Raw genomic sequence first — 27,046 nt, forward strand, 5'->3', positions numbered from 1 at the left:
TTCCCCTGCTTTTTTACTATACCTGAAGCATAATAGGTTCTGCTCCAGCCTTTTGACTTTACTCTGTATGTATCGCCCTGCTTTAAATGTGTTTGCTGTAAATAACATATTGTAGGGTTCTGGCTTTTGATCCAGTCTGCTATCCACCTCCACTTTATGGGAGAGTTCATCCCATTCACATTTATTGTTAAAATTACTAAATCTGTATTTCCTGCCATCATATTATCCCCAGATTATGATTTTCTTTTTCTTGTCCTCCCTTTCCCCCTTTCTCAGTATTAAACTTATGGGCACCACTTGCCTCATGCAGCTCTCCCTCTTTAGAATTCCTCCCACCCCGTTTGAATCCCTTTCCCTTTCTTGTACCTTTCCCTTATTACTCTTTTCCTTTTCCCTTTTCCTCTCCCACTTTTTAATGAGTTTCTCTGCAAACCAAATATGTCAATTACTTTCTCTTTGAGCCAACTCTGATGAGAGTAAGATTCACACAATGTTCCTCCCCCTCTCTAAATTCCCTCAGATATGATAGGTTTCCTTTACCTCTTCATGGGATGTAGTTTCCCTCTTTTTATCTCCACTTTTCCCTTTCCATTTCTACTTTTTTATGTTATATCAGTAAAATAAAATTATGCATGTACTCTTTATGTATATCCATGACAGAAATTCAGTTCTCAAGAGTTCTTTTTACCTTTTTCTGCTTCTCTTGAGTCCTATTGTTGGAGGTCAAATTTTTTCTTTAGTTCTGGTTTTTTCCTTAGAAACAAATGGAATTTAATTGTTTCATTAAATGTCCATTTTCTTCCCTGGAAGAAAATGCTCAGCTTAGCTGGGTAGTTTATTATTGGCTGCATTCCAAGTTCTTTTGCATTTTGGAATATCAGATTCCAGGCCCTTTGATCCTTTAATATGGAAGCTGCTAGATCCTAAATGATTCTTATTGTGGCCCCTTGGTATTTGAATTTTTTTTTCTGGCTGCTTGTTATATTTTTTCCTAATTCTGATATTTCTGAAATTTAGCCACAATATTCCTTGCAGTTTTTATTTTAGGGTCTTTTTAAGAAGATGCTTGATAAATTCTTTCAATGCCTATTTTACCTTCTGATTCTATTACATCTGGGCAGTTCTCTTTGATGATTTCCTGTAAAATAGTATCTAGGCTCTTTTTTTCATCATACTTTTCATGAAGTCCAATAATCCTCAGATTATCTCTCCTAGATCTATTTTCCAGATCTGCTGTTTTTCCACGTAGATATTTAACATTTTTTTTCTAATTTTTCATTTTTTTGGTTTTTGCTTGATTGATTCTTGATCCCTCCATGAATAATTCATTTCTATTTGTTCAGTTCTGATTTTAATGAGTTATTTTCTTCATTAGCTTTTTTAAACTTCTTTTTGTATATATCCAATTGAGTTTTTAAATGAGTTGTTTTGCTCTATGATTTTTTTTTCATTTCACTAACTGTTTTTTTACTGTTATTTTCTTTTTCCAATTCACAAATCCTACTTTCCAGGGAGTTCTTTATCTTTTCCAATTCACAAATTCTGTTTCCCTGAGAGTTCTTTACCTTTTCCAATTCATCTTTCAGGAAGTTGTTTTCTTTTTCCACTTTATCAATTTTTTCTTTAAGTGAGTTATAAGCCTTTTTTGTACTCTCTTGCATAGCTTCTCTTTCCTTTCCCCATTTTTCTTCTAGCTTTATTTTAAGAACTTTTATAATTTCTTCTAGGCGAGCCTTGTGTGATGAGGACCTGGTTACATTCCCCCTTTGGGGTTTTATCTGGAGACTGTCTTCTATTAGTGTCGTCAGGGTTGAAAACCTGCTCTCTTTCTGTGTAAAAGCTATCACTGGTCCTTTTGGGGTTTTTTACTCATTTTTTTTAAAAGCCCTTAGGATCTGTCTTCAGGGCAAGGAGGTTACCAGCTTCCTCTGCAGAGCAGGGATAGGTATATGGACAGTAGCTATCCTGCCAATGGGCTGCAAATAGTGGCTGAGTTGCAGAAGTGCCCTGTGAAGAGCCCCACTGGATTAGCGACTGCCCTGGGGCTAGAGAGGCTGAGCAGTGAAAGTATCACTACTCCAGGCAGAAGCCTGCTGTGGGTATTAGCAATTGCCCTGTGACTAGCCCCAAATGTCACTGGAAGTGTCTCTGCCCTGGGGAGCGCTGTCTTGTGGTGGAAGTTCCATTGCCCCAGGCCAAGACCCAAATTGTGAAGATTAGAGGTTGCCCTGGGCTGAGCGCCCCTGCCGTACAGATTTATAACTGCCCTGGGTGAAAGCCCTGTGATACAGAATGCAGCTGCACAGCTGTGCTGTGGTCTGTGTTCAGTCACTCACTTCTAGTTTGGGGTGGGTGTAGCCAGATCCTGTTAGATTCTGGCATTTTTTGGAGTACACTCTACCTTTGGCTTTAATTTCTCTGCTGGTCTACTGCTTTGCAATCAAAACAGAGCAGCTAACCTGTGATACAATTCTCCTTGTAAATTTTCCAGGAATGGAGACCACCCCTGCCTGGGTTTGCTCAGTATGCTAGCTTCTCCTATCTCCCTGCTTGCGCTGGCCTGTTCCTGCTATCAGGACAAACCTTTTCTGGCGATCTTCCATATTATATTTGGCTGGTAAATTGCTGTGCTTCCAATCTTCGTGAATTTTACCAGTCAAGCACTATTTTTGAGGCTGAATTTAGTAATTAGTAGTGAGGGTATGAGAGGAACTTAGAATGTTACATATGCCTTCTCCACCATCTTGGCTCCACCCCAAGATGATATTTCTTAGAAATAAACAAAAATACCGAAATATAATTGTAAAACATTAATCCAACTGTATTAGTACCGTATGGGGAAGACATAACTATATAACAGCTGAGCAAAAATAAGTTTAGTTGGAGAGGATGACCACTATTTTAATGAGCAAATAGTATATATGACTACCAAAAAGGCTACTTTCCAGGATGCCAGAGTGTTTGATTCTAATAGTTTAGAATCCAGAATAAAGAAGGACATACTTTCAATCATATCTAGAGTATTATATTCAGTTCTAGGCATTACATATTAAGAGGTATATTGACAATATATAATGGGATCTGGACAGTGATGATTAGGATATCAAGAATACTTGAAATTCTATTGATAAGATATAATTCTGCTTGACCTTAGAGATTAGTATGAGGACTATTGGATAGAAACTATAAAGAGTGAGCTTTTAGTTTAATATAATCCTTTAGATGAAATGGGTTTATAATGTATTTATGATTTTAAAATATTATATATAATATATTATATATGTATCATATATATTTAAATTTATCATTGAAAGCATTCAGCCCAATCTGCATAACTATTTGCTAATTATCCTTATTGCCGTTATTCCTATTTCTTTTAGTGACAGGTTGACCCCTGAGAGAGCCTCTAGCTCTGGGATTCTAGAATGTTATTGACAAGTAATTTCACAACTTGAACAGTGTATTCTTTTCACAATCCTACTAATTTTCTTTTCAATTTAAAGAACTTCTAATCACATAAAAATATTGTATATAACTATGTATATTTGTATATTATGTATAACATAAACATACATATATGTGAAGATCATAAACCTAGGACATATGTATGAGGTGGACAGAGAAAGAGAGAGAAAGAATATGAGAGAAAGAGAGAGGAAAAAGGAGAAAGAGAGAGGAAAAGAGAGGAAGAGAGAGGAAGAGAGAGAGAGAGAGAGAGAGAGAGAGAGAGAGAGAGAGAGAGAGAGAGAGAAAGAGAGAGAGAGAGACAGACAGAGAGAGACAGAGAGAGAGATGAAAAAGATATGAAAAGCTGTACAGTACTTAGAACCCTAGGGGTATGGCTAGGACCAGAATACATAATATCATTCCTATAGGGAACTCCAAGATAAGGAAACTCTTTCTTACCAATGTAAATTGGCACAATCTCTTTAAGTTCTAGATAAGAACACCAAGAGGTTATGTGACTTGCCAGAATCATACAGTCTCTCTATGTATCTATTTTTTTATGAAATCTCTCTATTTATTGATCTATCTATCTAACCATCTATCTATTTAAAGACCCAGGTTATGGTTCTAAGACCAGCACTCTATTTCCTATACCATATATGGTATAGAATTGTATATAGAATAGACCTAGAATTGTAAAGGAAGTAAATGCTACCAACATCCACCCAAAAAATTGCCTAACATTTTCCCAGGGAGCATAAGTTCTTTAATCATTTTAAAAATTATGCCCAAGTTTTTCCTTCAGGGTCTTCACATGATTTCTGAGTATAAACATATAGAAACAAAAAAAAAAAATGAGATTCTCTGCTGGAAAGGAGAACAATGGGCAGGAATTTATCTTTCCTTTATGACCATATTTTAACAACACCTAAATTTATTGAGACCTATATTCTTTAGAATCCATCTCCATACCCACAGATAAGCAATTATCCTTTTTTAATAAACATGTACACAGAAATGTGAAGATGCATAAATACCCAAACCAGCATTTCTTGACATTTAAAATATTTCTACATTGGCTTGGTGCCAGTAATCATATTTAAATGTCAATGAAATTAAGCATAAAGGATACAATCCTGTAAATTTATTTGAGAGGGAGAGAAAATACTGTAGCAAAAAATAATAATAATAAACACTCTTTCCTTATAACAAATGATCTAATTAATGTTTGATGCTTTTAATGATGAAATTTATTTCACCCACAATGAAACATTTCCAATCCAAGACAAAAACAAGTGTCTAAAGGTAAAGCTCTGACACTGCTTCTAGCAGTCTAGATGTCAGTATAATTTTCTGATACATACTACATTCGTCTTTATGGCTACCAATAGTATATGAGAAGACATATAAAATAATTATTTGGAATCCAATAAAGGAGAGAAATGCCAGAGTCTTTGATTCAATTACAACTCCTGGTCAAAAAGCATCCCTTTGAATTCCAATAGGAGATCTGAGCTTGTCCCAGCCCCCTTTCTGACTTGCTTGGACTGTCCAGCCCCCCACTGGTTCTGATCTGCTTGGGCTTCCCAACCCCTACTAAGATACCCAATATAATAAAGTCTTTGCAGATGGACCTTGGTAGTTCCCCTTTACTGCCAGGACCTTCTGTCCACTGAGAACTGCATTCTTAGTGCAAAATTCCACTTTCCATAGATCTGCCACTATAGAAGGCAGTCTCTTGGTAAACTGATTTCTATCTAACAATAAACTTTCATTTTGCAACTAATATTTGGGAATGAGCGAATTCTTTCACTCCTAAAACCTGTGGCTGATTTAAAGGGATTTTCTTAATCACTCTCTTATAGCCACTAACTTCTAGACTACCAGGAATCTAGACCACTCTAATCCTTATCAAGGTGACTAGAGCTAAGTTCTGATTGGTGTGACTGATGAAATTGGCAAAGTTGTTGCCATTATCTAAATTTGTATTTTATCTTTCCATTGAGCTAGAACTAGTGACTATATTTTAAATAATTACAACTTTGAATAGTGAAAATTCAAATACATGTAATCACCCATGGAACTATCTGATGATGATAAAGAAGGAGGAGAAAGAGGAACAGGGAGAAGAGAAGGAAGAGAAGGAGGAGAAAACAAGAAGATAGTAAAAAAAACCTGGCACTTTAGTATGTAAGTGAAACTTAACACAAATAAAACACCACTTCATTTCCACCTGGCTGCATGTATCATGGATTTTTTTTGTATTCATTTTGGGATCCTTCCCTTTATTGAGCTGTCAGTAAGTCAATAAATATTTATTGAGTGTCTGCGGTATGCCAGGTACTATGCTAAGCACTGAGCATACATACTTTTAAAAAAAAGTACCTGTCCTCAAAGGAATTTACAATCTAATGAGGTAACACAACATAAAAGAGGAAACTAAAAAAGAGGAAAGTGGTGCTGGGGCATAATGTGGTACATTAATATGATGAAATACTACTTTCCTGTAAGAAAAGATGAAGAGGATAGTTTCATCCCCTGGAGAGATTTATGTGATATTAAGTAAAGAAATAAATAAGCAGAACCAGGAAAATAATTTAAATGATTACAAAATTGATTATATAAAAATGTAGTAAAGACAAACAAATTTGAAATATTTAAGAATTCTAATGAATATAGTGACCAACCATAATTCCAGAGGAATTACTATTCTGATGCAAAAAACAAAAAACAACAAAAAAAAAAAAAACATGCTGTCTATGCTGTCTACCTCCAAATAGAAAAGTAATAAACAGAAAGTGTGTATTGAAGTCCTTATTTGGACATGGCTGATGTGGGATTTTTTTTTGCTTAAATATTCAGATTTGTGATGGATTTTGTTTGTTTTCTCAATGAGAGAAGAATGGAAAAGTAAGAGAAGGAGAATTCAAAAATAAAAATAAAATGAAATTTAAAAATAAAAAATTCAATAAGGATAAATGAAAAGTCTAACATAGATTTTGAAAAATCAACTTCACAAATACAAGCTAGAGGAAATGTGGCTAGACAGAAATTTGTCTGGAAAAATTTTGAGTTAGTAGACTCAATGTGAATCAGAAATGTGATGTATGGCCTAGAGAGCTAACCCAGTCTTAGGCTGACTTAAGAGAGGCCCATGTGCAAATTAAGGGCAAGGTAACAATGCCTCTGTATGAAAAGCAGCTATGTGGTGCAGTGAAGAGTGGGAGAAGACAAGTTCAAATGTGGATGCAAATATTTATTAGCTGTGTGACTCAAGGGAAATCACTTAACTTCTGATTTAGTTTCCTCATCTGCAAAATAGATTGAATTTTAGCACCTACCTTTCAGTGGTGCTATGAAACTTAAAAGAAATCATTACAAAGTGCTTATCCAGCGCCTGGTACTTACTAAATGCTTATCTCCTTTCTTTCGGGCTCTAATCACACTCTCTCTAGATGATTGTATTCAGTTCTGGGTGCCACATACAAGGAAGATGATTGATAAGATGAAGTGAACTGAAGGATGAAAGACCTCAAAATTATGCCAGATAAGAATCATTTGAAATAACTGTGGGTTTTAAGCCGGTAGAAAAAAAGCTAATGGGGACAAGAAAACTTTCTAAATATTTGAAGAGCTCTCATTTGGAAGAGGGAATAGAGCTGTCCTGCTTTATTCCTGAAGGTAGAACTAGCAGCAATGGCCATAAATTGTAGGGGAAAATTTAGGCTTAGTATTAGAAAACAAATAAAAACAAGCAAGTCAACAAAAACGCCTTTCTAAATAATTAGTACTATATATGAAAGTGAAATGGAAGCCTCACTGGAGGTCTTCAAACAAAGCTTGAACATCTGGGCACTTATTGAGTATGTGGTAGAGAGAATTTTTGTTTAGATGGTCATTGAGATCTCTTTCAACTTTTCTGATGTTTTTTGTGGAAAGAATTAGTCAAGGACCACTTAAAGTCTAGAGAGAGTGGAGGAAACTTGCCAGGCAATTGATAGCCAAGGTCTCATTCAGCACTTTCTAGTCCTTCATTCCTTCTAGGTGCTTATTACCTGGTGGACAGTTCCAACTGCCTAGCCTTGAAGCAGCAACCCTGGGTTACAAAATTGACTATATAAAATTTAATTGATAGTATAAGAATTACAACTCATATTTCTTTTATCCTTTAAAGGTTTACAAAGCATTTCACAATACCAATCCTGTGAAATAAATAGCATAAATATTATCACCATTTGACAAATGAAGATACTGAGGCTCAGAAGGTTAAAGTAAATTAATCAAAGTTACATAGCAAGTATCACAGCCTAGATTTGAACCTGTACCCAGTAGTTGTTCAGTAATTTGTCATTTCCAACTCTGTGTCCTTATTTCAGGTTTTCTCAGCAGAGATACTGTAGTGGTTTGTCATACAGATGAGGAAAGTGAGGCAAACTGAGTTAAGTGAATTGGTGTAATGCTCGAGAAACCAAGCAAGTTTCTGAGTTTAGAGCGTATTTAATGATTTATTAAATGGAGAGATATACTGGAATCAAGTCCATGGTTTGGTTCCAGGGCTGAATCGTCTCCAAGAATCAAGCCAACAATCAGAGTTCTCAGTGACATATATATGTGGCATGAGCCAATGGAGATGGGATGACATAATCAGCAGGAGGCACCCTGGACATGGGGGGAGGCATCTTGATAAGACACTATCTGATATTCTAAAAGCTTGGAATGGGGAGAGGCATTCTGATGTTCTTTCAAGCATTTTGATAAAGAGGGAGGGGAGGTTTGACAGAACTGAGAAGCAGGGAAACTGAGGCAGGACTGAGGCAGGATAATTAGGGAAACTGAGTCAGGACAATAAAAGAGAACTGTGGTATAACATTGGCTGGGGTCACACAACTAGTTAAGTGGCTGAGTCTCAATTTGAACTTTTCTGAATCCAGACCCAGCACTCTAACCACTGCCCCACTTAGCTGCCCACCCTGAGTCCACTGCTTTCCAGCCATTTTCTAGGATTAACTTTGGACCCTTTTGGTAAGTATAAGAACTCCTTATTTTTCTACCCTTTCAAGCTTGTTGAGATCGTTTAAAAGGGAAATTGGGATAGGAGGATAATAAATCAACTCATTTGTCTAAAATCTGACCCAGTCTCCTTTAAGTGGGAAGCAGCATACATTGTACCTTCTCCAATTTGGCTTGTACTGATTCCAGACCCTAATAGAATAAATCCTAAGCAGCAGCCAACTGGAAAGTGTGTATTCTCTACTCTGGTAGTATTTTTCTCTCTCTCTCTTTCTCTCTCTCTCTGGTAGTTGGGCTGAAAGGTCCCCAAAACACCCAGAAGAAGTACCCAAGGAGTATCTACAATGAGCCTTAAGCTTTGATTTTGTTTACAGACTGCAAACTTTATGTGGAAAAATGTGTTTGTGCCAGTTCCCTCACAATGTAATGTGGCAGCTCATCATCACTCTGTTAAAGTTAGTCTGGAAAAAGTATTGCCCAGTGATGAATGGCTGGCACTGGAGGAACGCATTGTACTTTTCCAAATTTGGCCCCAGCACAAACAAAAGCACTATCACTGTAGAAGTTCCAGTGCTTAGTGAAGATGAAGGCCATCCTCATCTAGACAAAGCTATAGAATGACAAGTTTTCCATCAGGTCCTTTATCTTTCTAATGCCTATACCCTTTTATGATCTTCATTCCTAATGGTCCCTATTATTTTCAAACTTACTCATCTTTCCATCATGGAGAAGGACAAGCAATTTGACCCAATACAAATGTATATATTAAGAGTAGACTGGGTGAGCACTAGCTCTGAATTCAGGAGGACCTGAGTTCAAATCTGACTTCACACACTTAACACTTCCAAGTTGAGTGACCCTGGGCAAGTCACTTAACTCCAATTTCCTTAGCAAAGAAAAAAAAAAAAAAAGAGTAGACTAGGCAAAGAGTTACTTTAAACAAAGGAACAAGCTTCTAATGGTGAAATTGTAAGGCTAAGAGCTTTGGCAAGGGTGGAAGGAAGGAGAGATGATTTTGTTTAAGGAAGGGCCTTCCCAGGTTCCCTCAAATCCCCTTACTATAGGTCAATGTCTTCTCCATCTGAGGTTGGATAAGTTATTTAGAACTAAGATTGTTTTTTCCCAGCTGTGTCTTTCCTGACTAAATAAAACATTTTCTTTAGCAAACAAAGCTTTAATTTAAGCCAGCACCTCCTTACCAGACTTAAGTCACTCATTTCTTCCTTCCTTCCCCAGTACCCATCTATAGGAAGTAAAGAGAGAGAAGGTAAATTGCTGAGTTCATTTAGAAGAAATTTGCCAATTTGAATTGCAAAAGCTTGGGAAACCTTAAAAAAATGAAAATCATCCAGGATTCAGTTTGGAACTATCATATCCTGGCTGAAATTCTAGAACAGACCTGAATTCACATAAAAGAACTATAATAAATTCAAGGTGTTAGGTACTCTCATGACATCTCTTTATTGAACTATTGGCAAGAGAGCAGAGAAGTGTCAGCTTAGGAAAACTAGCTTTTCACTCAAGGAGGTGTCTTTTTGACTCTGAGCCTGGCATCTATTCACTATGCCACCTAGCTTCCCCTACTTTTAGAGGAACACAATAACTTGGTCTTTTCAACAACCCTATAGGGTAGGCAAGGATTATTGTCCCTATCGACAACTAAGGTTCCCAGAAAGTAAGTGGCAGAGGAGACAGAGATGGAAGATGTAATGTTATGCAGGAGTAGTAGCAAATAAAAATGTTTGGCTGACTTGTAGCATGAGTAAATGTGTGATAAGACTGGAAAGATGGAATGAAATCTGATGATGAAGGACCTTTTTCCCTTGAATAATATTTTATTTTTCCCCCAACTCAAAACAATATTTAATATTCATTTTTTTAAACATTTGGCATTCTAAATTCATCCAAAATAAAAAAATAAAATGGAAGACAGTAAAAAGAAGTATGTTTCAATCTGCCTTTGGGGTTCACCAGTTCTCTTTTTGGAGGTGGATATAATTTTTTACCCTGTGTCCTTTGGAATTGTCTTGGATCATTGTCTTGATCAAAATAGTTAAATCTTTCACAACTGATGATCCTTACAATATTATTTTTACTGTGTACAATGTTATCCTGATTCTGTTCACTTCAATTTGCATCAGTTCATGGAAGTCTTTTCAGGTTTTTCTGAAATCATCTTGCCTCTCATTTCTTACAGCACAATAATATTCTATCATAATTATATACCACAATTTATTTAGACATTCTCCAATAAATAGCCAGCCTCTCAATTTCCAATTATTTGCTATAAAATTTTTCTGCCAATAGGTCCTTTTCCCTTTAAAAAAAAAAATCTCCTTGGGATGCAGTATCAGTAATGGTAGTGCTGGACTAAAGGGTATGCACAATTTTATAGCCCATTGAGCATAATTCCAAGTTGCTCTCCAAAATTGTTGGATCAGTTCACAATTTCACCAGTCCATAATAGTGCCCCAGTTTTCCCAAGAGAAAACTGCTATTAAAGCACTTCAGATTTGATGCCTCCTCCTGGCTCCTAAAAATCAGAGAAAGTTATAACTGTAGATTAAGATGATGGTGAAGATCTGCTTAAACAATAAGATGCTGGGGCAGCTATGTGTGGTGTCATGGATAGAGCACCAGCCTTGAAGTCAGGAGGACCTGAGTTCAAATCTGGTCTCAGACACTTAACATTTCCTGGGTGTGTGACTGGGCAAGTCACTTAACCCCAATTGCCTCAACAAAACAAAACAAAACACAAAAAGATGACATCATTCTATGATAGTCTTGACACCCATACTCTGATGGTTCAAATAATTTCATTTCACATCTTGCATGAATAAAATTGCATTCAGTCAATTTGAATGAATTGTTAGCTTCCAAGCTAGTGACATATTTGATGGATAATCAACCAGGAGTCCTTGCAAGCTCCTTCTTCCTTGAAGAATGCAATAGAGGAGTCAGTAGTTCTTCTGCAAAAGATCCAGAAATAATACCCAGGCGCAGATACTGATGCAGCTCTGTCTGTCTTGCTCCCTCATTTTGTCATCAGATTAGTCCAGAAGAATTTGAATACCAAAGAATGTGGGGTTTCCAAGAACCCCTGGCAACATTGTTGGAGGAAGTCATCATGGATACCAGACTGTCAGTCAAAGATAAAAAGAAAAAATTGAAAGTTTCAGAAATTCTATCCTGAAGTCTACCAGGATTGATTTTCCATATCAAAGAATGAAGCACTGGTATTTCCAGAAAAATCAAAATCAAAATCACAGCGGCTGATGTGATTGATGACTGAAAAAGTTTCTTCAGCCTTTTCAAAGAACTGAGATTTTTAAATGTACCTTGTTCTGAAATCATTAGTGATCTCTTTTTTGAGTATGTAGGTTTGTAAGAGAGGGAAACATACACATTTTGATTCCTGAAATATATAAAAAGTGTTATCTGGTATAAAAAATATGTTGAACCATTATCAGTGTTTTTTATAAGCCTTGATTTCTATTTTTTATATTCAGCCACATTTTGTATAGTACACTGAAATTAAAGATTTTAAGAATGAGATGTTTTAGTTCTTTTTCATCACTTCTCTTAAACATTATTTTCTTTAGAAATTGTGTATAAATATCTCTGTGTGCTTTGTGTATGGGTGTGTAAATGTTATTAGTTCTTGAGTTGTAAATAAGCTTGGAAAAATGATTGCACTTGAATGAGAGCAAAACATTGGGTACTATAACTATGCAGCAATTGCCTCTACCACTAACTATGATTCTGTTGTGTAAATTTTGTGATTTTACTTTACTGTACAAAGGTTCTTCAGTTCCAGTGCTGACCTAAAGTTCCTTTATTGTTGATGTACTAGGCATCAAGTTGGATTTCAATAAATTTGTTCCTGCCATGACATATCATTCAATCAGTATTTGTAAGTCTTTTTGGAATGGCTGAATTTGGGATTTTGCCAAAAGATGGAAGATTGGAACACATAAACTGCACCAGGTGCTCTCAACCAATTGATTTTTAGTAAAAATCTATTTTATGAGATTTTTCTGTTTTTCTGTGGAAAAACACAAACAAAAGAAAGCTAATAAGAGTGAATCATTTCACAAATTTCCCTTGTGTCCTGCCCACACTCCTTGTAACAAGTTATTGAATATCTAACAAGGCTAGTCTTCAGACAATACATACAGTCAATCCCTGAACCCATATTTAAAGCCTTTCTAGATTGCTAAAAATGTTAAGAGCCTTCCTCAGAATATAATCAGAATATAATGGGAACCCCTCGAGGTGATTTGGCTTGCAGTGTATGTAAGAAGAACCAAGTGTATAGATAATACATATTACATAGTTTATGTCATGCAGTTTAATAAAGAGACAAGTAAGTATATAAAATATTACCTTATCCTATGATATGGGCCCAGGTCAGAATAGATGGAAGAAAGTAGGCAGCATTGTATTTGGGAAATTACATGTCATTTTCAATTCATGACTATAATCATCATGCTCTGTGTACATGATTTATTCCCTTTATTAGACTAATTTATGAGATATAAATTCTGCTTCATAAACATGATTAAGACTTGGTGGAGTGTGATTAATAACTCTAATAGAAAACTACACAAGATTTAAAAGGAACTCATTAGGTAGGAAAGAGGATAGAATTGCATTTTATATCTAGATAAACCCCTGGAAGAGAGAAATTCCATTCTAAATAATTACAGACAATATAAAATACTAGGGAGTCTACCTGCCAAGGAAATGTAAGGATTTTATGAACACAATTACAAAACACTTTTCACATAAATAAAGACAGGTCTAAACAGTTAGAGAAATATGAATTGCTCATGGGTAGAATGAGCCAATATAATAAAAATGACAATTCTACCTAAGCTCATTTACTTATTCAGAGCCATATCAATCAAAATAATAAAGAATTAGAAAAAATAATAACATTCATCTGGAAAAAAAGGTTAAGAACATCAAGAGAATCAATGAAAAACTGTGAAGGAAAGCAGCCTAGCAATTTCAGGTTTCAAACTATATTACAAAGTGGTAATAATCAAAACAAACTGGTTCTGAGTAAGAAATAAAACAGTGTATCAGTGAACTGGATTAGATAAAGAATACACAGTGTTAAATAACTACAGTAATCTAAATTCAACTAATAATTTAATAAACACAAATATCCAAACTTAAGGGATAAGAACTCAAAATTTTACAAAATTTGTTGGGAAAAGTACAAAACAATTTGACAGAAACTAGATATAGCTCAACATCTCAAATGGTTTGCAAGCATAGTCAAAATAGATAAATGATTCAGACAAAGTATGATATCACAAATAAATTTACCTGTAAGATCTATGGCCAAGGGAAGAGTTTCAGACCAAACAAGAAATGGAGAGGAACACAGAAAATAATGAGTGCATGAAACAAAACCAATGCAATCAAAATTATAAGAAAATCGGGAAACTGAGGAAATAGTTTTATAATAAGTTTCTTAGATAAAGGCCTCATTTCTCAACTATATAGGGAATTGAGCCAAATTTATAAAAATAAGAGCCATTCGCCAGTTAATAAATGGTGAGAAGACACAAGTGGACAGTTTCCAGAAGAAGCTATCAATAGTCACATTGAAAAAATGCTCTAAGGAATTAGATTAGGTAATGAGGAAACTAAATTATCACTCTTTGCAGATGATATGATGGTATTCTTGGAAAACCTCAGAGATTCTATTAAAAAGCTATTAGAAATAATCCACAACTTTAGCAAAGTTGCAGGATACAAAATAAATCCACATAAATCATCAGCATTCTTATACATCACTAACAAAATCCAATAGCAAGACATACAAAGAGAAAGTCCATTTAAAATAACTGCCAATAGTATAAAATATTTGGGAATCTATCTGCCAAGGGAAAGTCAGGAACTATATGAACAAAACTACAAAACACTTTCCACACAGAGTCAGATCTAAACAATTGGAAAAATATTAAGTGCTCTTGGATAGGTTGAATAAATATAATAAAGATGACAATACTCCCAAAACAAATGCATTTATTTAGTGCTATGCCAATCAGACTCCCAAGAAACTATTTTAATGACCTAGAAAAAAAAAAAAAAAAAATTAATCTGGAAGAACAAAAGGTCAAGACTTTCAAGGGAACTAATGAAAAAAGAGTCAAATGAAGGTGGCCTAGCTGTATCAAATTTAAGGCAGCAGTCACCAAAATCATTTGTATTGGCTAAGAAATAGACTAGTTGATCAGTATAATAGGTTAGGTTCAGAGGACAAAATAGTCAATAAGTATAGCATTCTAGTGTTTGACAAACTCAAAGACCCCAGCTTTTGGGATAAGAATTCAATGCTTAACAAAAACTGCTGGGAAAAATTGGAAATTAGTATGGCAGAAACTAGGCATTGACCACCACTTAACACCATACACCAAGATAACATCAAAATGAGTTCATGGTCTAGGCATAAAGAAGAGATTATAAATAAATTAGAAGAACATAGGATAATTTATCTCTCAGACCTGTGGAGGAGGAAGGAATTTGTTACTATAGAAGAACTAGAGATCATTATTGATCACAAAATAGAAAATTTTGATTACATCAATTTAAAAACTTTTTGTACAAACGAAACTAATACAGACAAGATTAGAAGGGAAACAATAAACTGGGAAAACACTTTTACAGTCAAAGGTTCTGATAAAGGCTTCATTTCCAAAATATATAGAGAATTGACTCATAAGAAATCAAGCTATTCTCCAATTGATATATGGTCAAAGGATATGAACAGACAATTTTCAAATGAAGAAATTGAAACGATTTCTAGTCATATGAAAAGATGTTCCAAATCATTATTGATCAGAGAAACACAAATTAATACAAATCTAAGGTACCACTACATACATCTCAGATTGGCTAAGATGATAGGAAAAGATAATGGTGAATGTTGGAGGGGATGTGGGAAAATTGAGACACTGATACATTGTTGGTGGAATTATGAACAAATCCAACCATTCTGGAGAGCAATTTGGAACTATGCTCAAAAAATTATCAAACTGTGCATACCCTTTGATCTAGCAGTGTTACTTACTACTGGGCTTATATCCCAAAGAGATCTTAAAGAAGGGAAAGGGTCCCACATGTGCAAAAATGTTTGTGGAAGCCCTTTTTGTAGTGGCTAGAAACTAGAAATTGAATGGATACTCATCAATTGGAGAATGGCTGAATAAACTGTAGTATATGAATATTATTGTTCTGTAAGAAATGACCAGCAGAATGATTTCGGAGAGGCCTGGAAAGACTTACATGAACTGATGCTAAGTGAAATGAGCATAACTGGGAGATCATTATATACTTCAACAATACTATATGATGATCAGTTCTAATGGATGTGGCTCTCTTCAACAATGAGATGATCCAAATCAGTTCCAATTGTTCAGTAATGAAGAGAATCAGCTACACCCAGTGAAAGAACTATGGGAAATGAGTGGACCACAACATAACATTTCCACTTTTTCTGTTACTATCTGCTTACATTTTTGTTTTCCTTCTTAGGTTATTTTTACTTTCTTTCTAAATCCTATTTTTCTTGTGCAGCAAGATAACTATAAATATGTATACATATGTTGTATTAAACATATACTTTAACATATTTAACATGTATTGGACTACCTGACATCTGGGGGAGGGCATGGGGGGAAGGAGGGGAAAAGTTGTAACAGAAGGTTTTGCAAGGGTCAGTGTTGAAAAATTACCCATGCATATGTTTCGTAAATAAAAAGCTATAATAAAAAAAAATGTTCCGAATCACTATTGATCAGAGAAATGTGGTTTAAAAAATTTCAGAAATATTATATCACACCTGAAAAAAAAAAAAAAAAGGAAAAGGACAATGCTAAAGAGGAGGAGGGAAAATTGGGACATTAATTCATTATTGGTAGAATTTAGAACTGATCCAGTCATTACCAGTAACAATTTGGAACTATGCCCAAAGGATTATAAAACTTGACATAACATTTGATTTCACAATACCTCTACTCATACTGCCTCCCAAAAAGACCATTTTTTAAAAAGGGAAAAATCTATTTCTTCAAAATTATTCATAGTAACTCATTTCATGGTGGCAAAGAATTGAAAATTGAGGAGCTGTCCTTTAATTAGTGAGTGACTAAATAGATTGTGATATATGATTGTGATGGAATATTACTATGTTTTAAGAAGTGACCAACAAGGTGATTTCAGAAAAACCTGAAAATATTCCTCATGCAAATTAAAATAAGCAGTACCAGGATAACATTGTACATAGTGACAACAATATTATAAGGCTAATCACCTGTAAGAGATTTAACTACTTTGATTAAGAAAATGATCTAAGATGATTACAAAGAATCCATGATGAAAAATGCTTTTCATCTCCCATGAGAGAACTGATGAACTCTAAATGCAGATTGAAGCATGCATCTCTTTATTATATTTGCATTATTTTAATTTGTTTATGTTTTCTTTTGTAACATGGTTAACATTGGAATGTATTTTGAGTTCACATATATAATCTATATCAAACTATGTGTTTTCTCAAGGAAAGAGAGAGGGCTAAAGAGAGGGAGAGAATTTGGAACACAATTTTAAAAAAATAATAATTATTTAATATTTAACATGTATTGGTCAACCTGCCATCTGGGAAAGGGGGTAGGGAAAAGGAGGGAAAAAGTGGGAACAAAAGGTTTTGCAATTGTCAATGCTGAAAAATTACCCATGCATATATCTTGTAAATAAAAAGCTATAATAAAAAAATTGTTTAAGAATATTTACATGTAATTGGGAAATATTAAATAACATTTAAAAATTATTCAAAAATGATACATGGGAAGAAAATGTTAAATTAGAGAAGAGGTATCAAAACACAGCCCACAATATATCCCAGTGTAGCCTAAATGAGAGTCAATACAATGAAAAAATATTTCACAAAATAAATAAAAATATAATAAATCATAGGTAATATTAATATGTGGTTTTCTAGCTCAACATGTAGCCTGCAAATATAGAGCTTAGTGGCATTCCTTTCTATTTGAGTTTGACTTCTTTGTCCTACCTTATCTTTTCTCTCCCGATTACCATATATGATTTTCCTAAAATATTACTTTTCTCTCATCAGTAAACTCCAGTGATTTCTCATTTCCTTTTGGACCAAATACAAACTATTTGTTTGGCACCTAAGACCTATACAACCAGGTTCCAATGAACCCTTCCTGCATTTTAAAACATTACTCATCACATAATCCAGCAAGAGTGGTATGGAAAAGCCACCATGGTGAATGAGTCAGTGAATCACTTAGGAAAGTATTAAAAAGTCGCTTTGCCTTAGTAAGTTGAAATTGTGTAACACAAATTTATAGTGGATTCAGCAAACACAGTTTCATTATTTTCTCCAGGTTTCTTCAGCATTTCTTAAGTAGGAATAGGAGCAATAGATTTGGCAGAACAAGATCTTCAATAAGATGAGGACAAGGTATTCATAAGAAGAGAACAGTGTAAGTTGAACTGGTCTATCATGGGCTCAAGATGGAAAGGGTTGCCAGAGAGGGAAAGATACCCTTGGCAGAGGTTGGGGAATGAGAAGTGATGGGATTGGAGGTCACAGTGATGACAAAGAACAGAGTTTGTTGTAGAAGAAAGAATTGGAATAATAACAAATTAATTATTAAAGAAAATTAATAATTAAAGAAATTCTTGAATATGGAAATAGAAGATCAAGTATATATCCATTTCTATGTATAATTGAAGTGGAGTGCAAGAGGAGATCCTAGGATATTAGCAAGTTGAGAATTTGTGATGTTAGTATGTTAATGGGAATATCAATATATATGTTGAAGTCTTCTAATATGATGGCAGGAGTTGAGAAAGAAAGACTGAACCATATACTGAACTCATTGAAGAAAAAAGGAAAATGTTCTGGAGATTGGTAGGCAGCAATTACTAGAATCTTGATTAGGTGATAAATATGGATTGAATGAACCTCAAAGGAAGAGAGATTACTGAGTTATGGTGACAGAGGGAAAGCCCAGAAGTGGCTATAGGTAGTAAAGAATATTTCAACTCCCTCAATGAATCAGGGGTAATGAGTAAAAATACTACCAGTGTTGAAATGTGTATTTGGGGAAATTGTACTATCAGGAAGCAGACAAAGCTCAGTGAGTTTAAGAAGATGGAGAGTTGATAAAAAGGAAAAGGTTTAAAATTAAAACTAATCTGTTACCTATGGAACAAATTTTAAAAGGAACACAGTGTAAGGAGTAGCTATGTTCAAAGTAGAAGATGGAGGGGAAGGGAGTTGAGTTTAAGGCAAAGAGAATAAAATAGCCTTCATTGAGGAACTAAAAATGAGTTTTAACCATGGAAAAACCATTAAGATGGGGAGACAATAAAGGAAGAGAAACATATTAGTAAATGAAGAAATTAGAATAGGAGGTTATCATTATTCTTAGGGATTCAGCCTATCATAGTGATGAGATTTAAATTTAGGGAACCAAAATGAAATTAGGGTTTCTGGTGGTCAGGGAGTTAAATGATAAGGTCTGGTGGCAGGTTAGGGGTTCAGGGAACTGACTCCCCTGCAACCCCTTGGGATTTGGCACAAGAGTAGAAAGTTTTGGGGACTCTCTTCTGGCAGTGCAGAGATTCTCTGTAAAAGAATTTACAGATCTGAAAACCGAGATTTATAAAATAGGTTTATTATGGGGTTGGAAGTAAGGCTAGAAATCCTGACAGAGAGGCATAAAGCCTGGTTAGGAAATAGATGAAGATAAAGAGAGGATGGCACTGGAAAGAGTATTCCAGTGGACAGAGGCTCCTTGGGATGCCAAGCATGGAGCTGGCATATTTGGAATCTCTGCAAAGAGAGGGTTTTAGTTTGGCTCTTTTTATAATAGGAGCTTTGGCTACAAGCTGATGGGGGTTCATGTGTAGAGTCCCAATTTGGCTCCTTGCTGGGTTTCATCTTGAGTTAGAATTTGAATTGAATTCAATGAGTTTCAGGACTGAGCTGACCCCACCCAGATAACAAGAATAAAACTGTTTATCCCTTGGGACAGGGTCCTTCAATGTGGCAGAGTTGAAGGAGATTTTCTCCTTCAAGGATTTTCAGAGTTTTGAGGTCCCCTCTTCAGTGAAGCAGTGAAAACTTAAATTCATGTAAGGGAAAAAGGATGAAGATCTCAACTTCATTTAAGTGCTTTGAGCTGGCAAGAGTCATAGAGATTTCATGGAGTTCATGCCAGGAGGTAAGGCATGAGGTGTGGGGCCTAAAAATGGTATCAGGGCATCTAAGGGGTGTTTGTCCCCGTCAGTCATCCCCAGCCAGTTGTCCCATGTCCTCCTGGCTGAAGGGCAGTTGAGAATCAAAAGTTTGAAGCCTAGAGAAAACAGATCTCAGGAGCAGATTAAAAGTGGAGTGTTCTCCAGGGTGGAAATGAGGACATTGGGGAATGGGGCCTTTAGCAGGAAATATATCAGGACCCATTTGTGGGCTGCATTAAGAATGCTGATGACCCATCTAACAATCAAAGTAGGAGAAAATGCTAAGAGCAAAAAGTTCAAAAAATGCTCTGAATCCCTGAGGTTAATGTCTATCCCAGGGTTAATTTTTAAAGAGAGAGAGTTTCAGGTTTTTTAGTTCAGGTGACAAGAGTTTAAAAAAAAAAAAAAAAAACCCAACAGCTGTTTGTAGCAGCAGAGTGGGAGAAACATAGAGGGCTCAGAATGGGCTCCTCTAGTTTTGGCCTTAGTATATTGGCCTTGAACCCCTGAAAAAGTTCGGGGGTGGGTCCCAGGTCCCTTATTATGCTGGGAGTTTTTTCCAGTTCTTTCAAAGACAATTCTGCTGGGCCTGTGGGCTAGCTGCTTTTGCCTGAGGACAGAAGTGTTAATACCAGGATTTGAAAGAAAAAAAACACTTTTAAGATGCAAAGAAGGCTCTTTTCAAGGGCTCCCGAGAGTTGGTGGGTGGAGGGAGATTGGCCCTTTCTGGTAATCTTATCAGTGTTCAAATTTTGAGGTGGAGGTATTTTTCCAAGCCTAGTGTGTCTCTGCATTAAGAGACAGCCTAAAGGTGAGTCTTTAGGGTTCCCAAGTTTTCCCAATTCTAAAGAGCTCTTCTTCTCTGGGGCATCCCCAGAGACAGAAAAATGTGACAAAAAAACTTTGTCAACCCGCAGAAATTTGTCTATCCAAATATCCTTGGGAAGGCAAATCTGCATGCGAAGACTAAGGCTCTAGGCAGCTCCACTTGTGTGCCCCAGGAAATTGAGCTGTCCCATTCTCCCCCCCCTCCCCATAGAAGGGTGGTATGGTGGCTTACCAGAAAAAAACTTCGTGAACAGTGTTCACCAAATTGAAAGCAGTTAAAGAGTTTTCAAATAGTTTCAATCTGTCCCTCTAACTCCTCATTTCCTGCTGCAGTCAGGGAATGAGAAGAGAAAAGAAATAAAGAAGCTATCTTCATTCTCTTAACAATGTATGGGACAAACATGCTTTCTGAGAGAGCTGGAAGCTTCGGCTCCTTTAAGAGCCAGGCAAAGTTTCTGGGAGGGGTGTGGCCCGCTTGTCCAGAATGCTGGTAAACTTCTGTTTTAAAAGGTGGTGGAAAACTTTTCCAGGGATTTGAGAAGATAAGATTGAGTCCCCAATCTACCCACTGTATAGTACCCCAGTATGGGGACAGGATAGGAGCATTTAAATGACAGGTTGCCAAGCCATATAGGAGAGGTCTGAAAAAGGCCTTGACTTCCTCTGTGATCCCCATTCTATGAGGGAGGGAGAGGAAAGACCAGAGGTGCTGAGTGAGGGTGGGGGAGAAAGAAATGCAATCTTCTTACCCGGTGCTTCCTCAATAGCGAGGGTTCCTCTGTTGATTCCACGTTGGAACTTGAGGGAGGGGGAGCTCATCTAAACCTCTTGTTGTGTCACAGTCTCCTTGACCTGTTCTACCTCAGTTTACCTGTACTAGTTTCCCTCATTGTCCTGACTGAGTTTCCATGAATTGTTCTATCTCAGTTTCCTTAACTGTTCTGCCTCAGTCCCCTAAGTCATAAAACCCCCCTGGTTCCTTAAGACTGAGGACCATTTGCTCTAAGGTTATAAATTGTCAATGGGAGATGAGGAGCAGATCAGGCATCCTGACTCCTAGCTCCTTCTGCCCCCAAGAATTTATGACACTGCCCCTCTAAGATATTGCAAAAGATAAGACTATCACAGATACTTCACTGACATCTTGACTTCTGTTATTCAAACATCCTGACTCTGGCTTTTAGTAAAAGTTTATAACTTCCCCCCATCCTGATTTTCCCGCTTTTTCCTTCCCTTTGTCTGAAGAGCTATAAAAGTGTTAATGGTTCCCCCATTCATTACTGGATACTTTGAGACGAGAGTCCTGTCCAGTCAATTAAACTCTCCAATTAATAAAATATTATAGAAAACTCTCTAATCTCTATCTTGCCTCAGTTTCTCCGGCATTACACTCTAAATCTTGCTGGGAGAACAAGACCTGAAGTAGAGATTACTCACCCCTGTCCAGAAATTAGCAGCCATGGATAGAAAGATATTCTCCAAGCTCACTCCAATTCAGTGACCTTTTTCCTTGTGGCTACTGCCTGACCATTAGAGACTCCATTGTATTTAATAGTGGAGTGGGAGAAGGGCTCAAATACAGCTTCCCTTAAGTTTCTCCAGTTATCAAAGAGAGTGCTGGCCTGGGACTCTCGAGAGGGTAGGGTCCCCAAAATGGCCATGTGTCTCCTTTGTGGTGGTGGTGGTGGGGTGTTAAAGAGACACTTCCTTTCGTGTCTCGGAGTTCCTGCCTGAGTATAGGGTTTTCTGGTGAGCACTTGAGGTGCAAAGGAAGATCCTTTGTCTCTGGAGGGGCTGGGGCAATGGAGTTTCCTCAAGCCAAGTATCTCTGCTCAAGGAAGGATTTTCAGAGGCAGAGGTGTTTCTATATTGTGGACAGGTAAAAGCTTTTAGTATTCCCAAATTCTTGCAGTATCTCTTGTATCTCTAGAGACAGAGAGTGAGACAAAGGGAGGCCTTTTCTCAGTCCACAGCAATTCGGAAAGAATTGTGAATAAGTATAGAGCTCTAACAAGGACCCAAGCCTGACCTGGGTGGCTTGGGTGTTCACTACAGAATAGGGAATGAAAAAAAAGGTTTTTTACCTTGTCCAGAGTTTCAGATTTTCTGGTCCCACTATCTCTAAAAATAGAGTGTGACAAAAAGAGGCCTTTTTGCCAGAAAATGCAAATATTCTCCTCAGGAGAATATTGCCCATAGCCCAGACCTGGTCTGGGTGCCCACTACCTTTAGAGATAGAGTGAGACAAAAGAAGGAATGCAAGTATTCTTCCTGTAAGAATACTGCAAAACAGCTCAAAACCCAAATTGGTTCTGAGTTCCATTTTGAAGTTCCATTTGGTCGCCAAATAATGTCTAGTTTGGGGGGTTCTGTTTGGTTAGGGAACCAAATGATGAGGTTTAGATTTGGGGAACCAAAATGAAATTAGGGTTTCTGGTGGTCAGGGAGTTAAATGATAGGGTCTAATGGCAGGTTCAGGGTTCAGAGAACCAAATGAAGAGGTTTGGCTCCCCTGTAACCCCTTAGGATTCGGTGCAAGGGTGTAACACATGTAAAATGTATGGGATTGCCTGTCATCGGGGGGAGGGAATAGAGGGAGAGGGGGTAATTTGGAAAAATGAATACAAGGGATAATATTATAAAAATATATATATATAATAAAAAAAAATTAAAAAAAAAAAAAAAAGGATTTGGTGCAAGGGTAGGGAGTTTTAGGGACAGAGAGGTTCTCTGTAAAAGAATTTATAGACCCAAAAACCCAGATTCATAAAAGGTTTATTATGGGGATTGGAAGTAAGTTAGAAATCCTGACAGAGAGGCATAAAGTCTGGTTAGGAAATAGGTGAGGATAAAGACAGAATGGCACTATAAAGAGTATTCCAGTGGACAAAGGCTCCTTGTGATGCCAAGCATGGAGCTGGCATGTTTGGAACTCTCTGCAAAGAGAGTTTTCGTTTGGCTCTTTTTATAATAGGAACTTTGGCTACAAGCTGAAGGGGGCTCTTGGGTGGAGTCCCAAGTTGGCTCCTTGATGAGTTTCAGCTTGAGCTAGAATTTGAATTAAATTCAATAATCTCAATGAGTTTCAGGACTGAGCTGACCCATCCAGAAAACAAGGATGAAACTGTTTGTCCCTTGGGGCAGGGTCCCTCATTGAGGCAGAATTGAGGGAGATTTTCTCCTTCAAGGATTTTCAGATTTTCGGGGTCCCCTTTTCAATAGGGTATTACCTACCATGGAGATGGTCATGGTCAAAAAGAGCACCTATATTATAAACTGCAGAGAAAAAGTGTAGAGTTGTATTGGTAGAGTAAATAACTCCCTGGGAACTTCCAACACCAATGAAGTTTTAGTCCCTATTTCCCTCAGAAACAAGTTCCATAGAGTTATCAAATTCATTTTACAAAAGTATAGATCCCATATGACATACAAACTAATACCCAGAGTGTAAGTTCTCCAGGATGACTACTCCATGCTTAAGATACTCTATGGGTGTATACTCTTTTAAAAATCATAGCTCATGAGTTCCCACTGATCTGTTTACCTTTAATACTCATCCAATTGACACAATTAGCTCTAAGCAAAGTAATTTACTGTAATGGCAAAGTAAGAAAAAATTATAAATCATTTGCCCCAAATATCTATCTATCTATGCCATAATAGATCGTAGGTATTTACAATGGATTCTCACAAATTTAAGTGATATTGGTGGTAAGAATCACAATTTATATAGAATTCACTAATGGAAAAATAAATACATACAAAATTCTCACCAAAGAAAACAGACAATTCCCATCTCAGACAATAAAGTATCCCAATATCCTTTCTCCTTCTCCTAAATAAAACATCTCTGTTCAGTAGGTCACTCAATTGAGATTCCATTCCTCTCTATAGTCTGAATCCATACAAAAGGGCTAATTCTCACAAGAAAGAACTCTTCCTATCTCATGCCTTGGCTCATTTCTTAAAGAATAGCAGCGAATTTATAGCTTCATTGATGGCATACTCTCTACCAAATTTACATATGCCACAAATTTAGGAAAGTTAGCGAATGTTGAATAACAGAGTTTGGATCCAAAAATATTTCAAAAGATTAGAATAAACCTCTTATTCTAAAGAAGTTATATAAAATTATTATAATTGTAGAATCCTAAATTGAAAAAAAAAAAAAAAAAAACCACCTGTGTGTGACCCTGGGAAAGTCACTTAACACCAATTGTCCCAGGAAAAAAAAATTGCCTAGAAGAGGTGACACCTGAACTCTGCTTTGAAGGAAGCAAGGGATTAAGGGGTAGAGATGAAGAGGGAGCACATTCCCAGCATAGAGGACAGTTAGCACAGAGGCAATCAAATTTCTAATTGGAATGCCATGTATGGGGAACAGCAAGTAGTCTAGTTTGTCTGGAATGTGTCACGAGCAAGACAGTGATATGAAGATACTCAACTGAGGTCATTATTTGGGTAGCAGGAATTCTGTGGGATTCGGTTTGAGAGGAGTCATTCAATAGTAAATATGGTCTTGAAGAGCATGAACACCAAGAAAATGCCTTAGAGGGCAAACCATTTAAACTGCCTAATCCATTGCTCTTTGTGACTCAATGCAAAGCTTCTGATCCTTGCTGTTAGCATGCCCTGTGATCACCAGGAGAAGGGGCAGACATCACAGAACTTTCTCTCCCCCAGACCATTCACTGGCCAATCATGTGCTTCTGAAATAAGACACCGGGAGGCCAAACTGCTGCAGTGAGAAGAGTCTCTGCCTATCTCACTAATCTAATGAAAGCATAGCTTTACAGAGAGGACATAGCGTTCTACGCAACCAGGGCTGCTCACGAGTGTCTGAGGGAGACAACATTATTAGATCCTGAAGGAAAGTCTGCATTCCCTGGACAGTCTGCCTAGCTACTAGAGATAAACCTTAGCAAGAAATTTGCAAATAGGGATGCTTTGTGGTGCAAAGAACATTCATCAAGAAATCAGAAGTCCTGCATTTTAGTTTCAGCTCTGCCACCTACTTTGTGACCTTGACCAAATGATTTCATCTCTGTGGGCCTCAATTTATTTGTAAAATAAGACAGCTGGACCTTACGTTTCCTTTTCTGGCTCTATAGTTTTATAAATGGACTCAACATAGTCTAGTAAGCACCAGCTCTGATTCCTCAGTTAAATGTTTTATTTATAAAAGAAAGAGGGAACAGAAAGTTTTGCAAGGGTCAATGTTGAAAAGCTTTAATAAAATTAAAAAAAAAAAAAAAGAAAAGAAAGGGGGATTTTTTTTTTAAGTTTGAAAGAGGTGCTTTATTTATTTGTTTATTTGTTTAATGGGCAACTGTTCTTCATGACAGCTCCATTCAGCTTGAATGTGTGCATTCAGCATGATGAGGGCTGAGGGTACCAAAGAAGAGGTTAGGCAGGAATGGGTGAGGTTCTCTGTTCTTCAAGGCCTGAGTTCAGAGCAAAGGAATTTCACTAAACCCAAAGGCTATGGTAAAAAACACTTTATTGTTAGTTAAAGAGACAGCAAGAGGGACTTTCTTGGTGGGCATATCATTCTCAAGAGACAAGTGATCTGCAAAGAGACATTTTCTGAAGACCCATTTTATGCATGAGTCTTAAGAATTCTCAAGTTGGTGTAACATCCTGTTAAACTTCCTCCAACCTGCTTATCTTGATCCAGAGAATGCAAGACCATTTGGGTTTGTGTATCAAAGGAGACATTTTCTGAAGACCTATTTTATGCATGAGTCTAAGAGAATTAAATCCTATCAGACTTCCTCCAAGCACTTTTTCTTGCTCCAGAGGATGCAAGACCATTTGGGGTTGTATATACATTTTGTTGGTGATTTTATATAACTTTATAGGGCTGACTTATGCATATCAAGCAGAGTTTTACTCTCATCAAGCACACAGGGACACTCAGTGAATACAGTGAGGCTGATAACTAAATCTCATTCATTTATAAGCCACATGTGAAATGAAGACCTAAAACAATACTTTTGCCATCAAAGGATACAAATTAATATTGACTTCCTATTGTCTCATTAAGAATGCTCTTATACTAATAGACTAGAACAACAATAACAGAAAGAATTTTAAAAAGGAAGTGTACAATACTCTTTTCTGATTATTGTTTTTAAATTGAAGCTTTTTATCCTCAAAAATATGCAAAGATAATTTTTCAACATTGACCCTTGCAAAACCTTGTGTTCCAATTTTCTCCCTCTTTGCCCCCCACTTTCTTTCCTAGTTGACAAGTAATCCAATATATGTTAAACATGGTAAAAAAAATATATGTACAATACTCATTTTTAGAAGAATGTATATGTCTCTCTTCAAATACATTTTCCTTTTCTATAAAATGGGAATCATAAATAAAACATTTAACTCAGTTGTTGTATCAAGTGAATTAACAAACAAAATATTTTGTAAATTTTAATTTACTATATAATATTAGGTTGTTGGAGAGAAT

At 36.4% G+C, this 27,046-nt stretch overlaps 1 pseudogene; it reads right to left on the reverse strand.

Moving 5' to 3' along the window:
- LOC141551074 (uncharacterized) overlaps positions 1–21,396 on the reverse strand; it is a 191,745-nt pseudogene extending 170,349 nt beyond the window's left edge.
- Between the last annotated feature and the right edge of the window lie 5,650 nt (positions 21,397–27,046).

Source organism: Sminthopsis crassicaudata, chromosome 1, assembly GCF_048593235.1.
Source record: "Sminthopsis crassicaudata isolate SCR6 chromosome 1, ASM4859323v1, whole genome shotgun sequence".
In the NCBI taxonomy this organism is placed as follows: Eukaryota; Metazoa; Chordata; class Mammalia; order Dasyuromorphia; family Dasyuridae; genus Sminthopsis; species Sminthopsis crassicaudata.